Source organism: Halichoerus grypus, chromosome 8 (genome assembly GCF_964656455.1).
Source record: "Halichoerus grypus chromosome 8, mHalGry1.hap1.1, whole genome shotgun sequence".
Classification (NCBI taxonomy): domain Eukaryota; kingdom Metazoa; phylum Chordata; class Mammalia; order Carnivora; family Phocidae; genus Halichoerus; species Halichoerus grypus.
In genome coordinates, this window is record NC_135719.1 from 70,911,528 (window position 1) to 70,915,803 (window position 4,276).

A 4,276-nucleotide genomic window follows, 5' to 3' on the forward strand; every position below is an offset into this window, starting at 1 on the left:
AGAATAGAGAAGGTCTGAAACTTTCAAATTGAGGTTCCTTAAGGCAAGTAGGTCTACGGCACATCGGATCGATAGCAGAGGTGCTCTACACCGAGAGCGCTGGGCCTTACTTAAAAACGGCTTGGGGCACACTTGAAACGTATTTATGCACAGACCGTGCATATATTAAAGGGAAGAGTTTTCAGAGACAGTTATTTGACAGCGACAGTTATCTATGTTCAGACATCTGGTGCTTGTTTCTCCTCATGCCTGCGCTCCTCCTTGGGTTTAAGAAAGACGCCACAGCTGCCAAATTCGCTTGTCTGCGCCACAGTGCACTCTGACAAATACTGACGTCTCCCTATCTTTGGAGGAGGAGAATGAGGTAGGTGAGCCCCAGGCAGGACCCCCAAGTGGACAGGACCAGAGGGCCCCGGGTCTCCTGGCAGAGCCACCCATTACCAGGGGAAGAAGGCAACCTTCTGCCCGGATGAAAAGACAGTACCTGGCAAAGACCTTCTGGGGGGAGGGTGGCCTCAGTGACAAATTACAATCACAAAACTCCCCCCACCCTGCAAGTCAGGAATCCTCTAACTGGAGTTAGAGATAAATGTAAACGCGTATGGCCCTGTAAGCGGTAACTCGGAGTTTTACATTCACGCTCAGGTTTAAGTGATGCTTCCAGAAAACTGGTTGGGCCTGAGGGAGAGTGGGACAAAGACCCGAGCACAAAAGGCAAGGGGTGCTGCAGGTAGGGGAGGGGTGGGGCTTTGTCCAGGCAAGGCAGACGGAATCCACATGTTGGCTTTTGCTCAGGGCTGGCTCTGACGGGAGGGAAGGGAGAGAGGGAAACAGCCAGAGGTGGGCTCTTGGGCGCCCTGCTTGGGTTGTCCGGATAGTGGGCGTGTGAAATAGCTGCCACCCTCGGGCTGCCCTCTCTGCAGACATTAGGCACTTGTTCTTGTTTGTTTTTTTTAAAAGACTTTATTTATTTATTTGACAGAGAGAGACACAGCGAGAGAGGGAACACAAGCAGGGGGAATGGGAGAGGGAGAAGCAGGCTTCCCACTGAGCAGGGAGCCCGACGTGGGGCTCGATCCCAGGACTCCGGGATCACGACCTGAGCCGAAGGCGGACACTTAACGACTGAGCCACCCAGGCACCCCGACATTAGGCACTTGTTTGCCTAGGACTGCTTCCAACGTCTTTTCATCAGTCTCGATAACTACCATGTCAACACAGGACCTTAAAATTTGTTGCAACACACGTTTTTTGTTTTTTGTTTTTAATTTGGAGCATATGCTCCAAAGAATCAACTCTGTTGACTGCCTTCACTTTTCCGAGAAAATCAAGGTAATAGTTGGTAGGGACCAAACCAGATTCAGGGGAAGGAACCCACTGAACTTTTCTATCCCTAGTTTAATATTATGGTTTTAGCATGTGTACATGTTTTCTTAAATAACATTTACTCTTTTAAAAAAAGATTTTATTTATTCATTTGACAGACAGACACAGTGAGAGAGGGAACACAAGCAGGGGGAGTGGGAGAGGGAGAAGCAGGCTTCCCGCAGAGCAGGGAGCCCGACGTGGGGCTCGATCCCAGGACCCTGGGATCACGACCTGAGCCAAAGGCAGACACCTAATGACTGAGCCACCTAGGTGCCCCTTAAATAACATTTAGAATCGTAAAAGTTTCCATGCATCTGTGTATGCATGGACTTGCCACTATTATCTTCTACTTTTATTTAAGAAAAAACTTTATTTAATAAGAGGGAATATAACCTAGTGTTTAAGGGAGTAGGTCTTGGAGCCAGATGGCCAGAGTTCAAATTCCAGCTTGTGTTCCCTAGCTGTGTGACCTTGGACAAATTACTAAACCTCTCTGTGTCTCACTTTCCTTCTCTATAAATTAAGCATGGTAAGTGTACCTGCTCTGTGGGGGCTGTTATGAAGATTAAGTGAGATCCTATGTGGAAAGCCAGGGCAACGCCTGGCATGTAGTAAGCACCTAATAAATGTCAGCCACTTTTGTTGGGGGTTTAGGGCCTTGCTTCCGTATCCTCCCAGTTCCCTAAGCTGCAGTTCAAGATGTTGCTCTGCAGTATTTCCTACAAATTGGCAGCTGGTCATCTCAGGTTTTATGATGTTAACAGCTGTTGAGGCTCCGTGCCTAGATCTATTTTCACTGGTGGTTGCAAAATGATGATATTCTATCATTGGTATTATTTTTTTTGGTTAACTGGGGTACTTTATTTTTAAAAAATGCTTCATTTCATCTACTATTTGGTTACCCAGTGGTAGAGTTCAATAGAAAAGCAAGATTGATTCTTCCTTTTATTTACCAGTTTTGAAGATCATGGCTATCATTTTCTGAAGATGACTGACATTTATTTTTTAAGATTTTATTTATTTATTTAAGAGGGAGAGAGAGAGTGAGAAAGACATCAGAGGGGAGACGGTCAGAGAGTGAAGCAGACTCCCCGTTGAGCAGGGAGCCCTTTGCGGAACTCGATCCCGGGACTCCAGCATCATGACCTGAGCCGAAGGCAGTCGCTTAACCAACTGAGCCACCCAGGCGTCCTAACTGACTTTTAAATAGTAGTATGAGCTCATAAATTTGAACACAGCTAATGATTTTAATCAGTTATAGTTATTGTCTTTTTTGAAGTGAAAACTTTATAAGTTGGCTCCTGACTCTTTTGACCTGATGGCAGTCGTCCTTGATTACTCCTTGCTATCTAGTAAAACAAGACGTCCAGACTGATCTTGTACATTGCCTAGCCCACATCTAAAATCAGCCATTTCTCTAAGAAGCCCTGGTTTCTTTTTGTTGAAGATGGTATTTCAAGACTACAATCTAGATACTATAGATACTCATTGCTACTGGGTTAGTCATTATTTCTAGCCCTCTTCAGTGGACAGAGCTAGGATGGCTAGCTCCACCAATAGATCAATCAACAGATAAATATCAAACATCTCATGAATTCCTAATGATACTTCCAATTCAAATTCAGGACTAAAGGGTTTTTGTTTCTTTGTTTTACTCTTAGGGAGCTTTATTAGTCATGTATACTTTAGTAAGAATTAGCCAGATTCTTCCCAAATTGACAGATGAGAAGAAGTTCTCAAGCTTAAGCAGGAAAGGGAAATGCATAAGGATACACAGCATCCAGGACAGAACTGCAGGCAGGCCTCAGGAGGAAGTGGAACCGGGGATAAGAAAGTTGTCAGAGATCAGGGGTAGCCCTTCTCTGTGGGGCACCTTCTTGCTTTTCTTTCCCCAGATCTACTTTCTCTACTTCATCATACATGTGGTTAGTAAAAGGTGTCCAAACACTTCCAGCCAGTGGGTACTTTCATGTGTTACAAACATGGGCTACTGGGGGATGAAGACCGAGGAGGGAGAAGGAAGAGTCATTTCCAGGCAAGAGGGAACCTCAGTAAACCAGAAGTCCACATCCTGCTGGGTGTGAGAACATGAAGGCTATAGGCACAAGGGAAGGCAGCTGTGCTTTCAGAAAAGAATGCAAAGGGCGCCTGGGTGGCTCAGATGTTAAGCGTCTGCCTTCAGCTCAGGTCATGGTCCCAGGGTCCTGGGATCGAGCCCTGCATTGGGCTCCCTGCTCGGCGGGAAGCCTGCTTCTCCCTCTCCCACTCCCCCTGCTTGTGTTCCCTCCCTTGCTCTGTCTCTCTCTGTCAAATAAATAAATAAAATCTTGAAAAAAAAAAGAATGCAAGACTATAGCATTTTCACTTAACCTTTTCTATATTCCATCTGTATCTCCTTCCTTCCACTCCAAGAAGCCTGGCTCTCAAAGGACAAAATTAGAATATCACATTATTAATAATCAGCTTTATCCCCCTTACACACACACACACACACACACACACACACACGTCTCAGAATAACATTAATACTACCACCACTGATATAATTACTGAGGACACTTAAAATATTTTTTGCATTTGCTCTCCCCATTCTCCCCCCATTTTTGTCATTGTGCTACAGCAACATTATATGAGCGTGTGGTCCTTGCACTCCATGTTTTCTCTGTTTTAACCCTTAGAACCGTCAGTCTTAGTTCTAGGAGGAACTGTATATTTAATTCTCATACCAGTCTTTATGTTGATGTTTTCCACTCATTTTGGTTGTCTTAATTGTGAATTTTTAAGAATAGCTACCAAAATTGTATTAGTCACAGTTCTCCAGAGAAACAGAACCAATAGGGTGTGTGTGTGCATGTGTGTGCGCACGCTGACATGTGTGTTTATTAGAAGGAATTGGCTCAGGCAATTA

General features: G+C 44.9%; 1 long non-coding RNA gene across 1 annotated transcript; it reads left to right on the forward strand.

Annotated features, from left to right (window-relative positions):
- The first annotated feature begins 237 nt into the window (after positions 1–237).
- Positions 238–1,245, forward strand: LOC144382764 (uncharacterized). Its single transcript, XR_013450153.1, has 2 exons — positions 238–364; positions 983–1,245. It is a non-coding gene; the product is annotated as an uncharacterized LOC144382764 (long non-coding RNA).
- Positions 1,246–4,276: the final 3,031 nt, after the last annotated feature.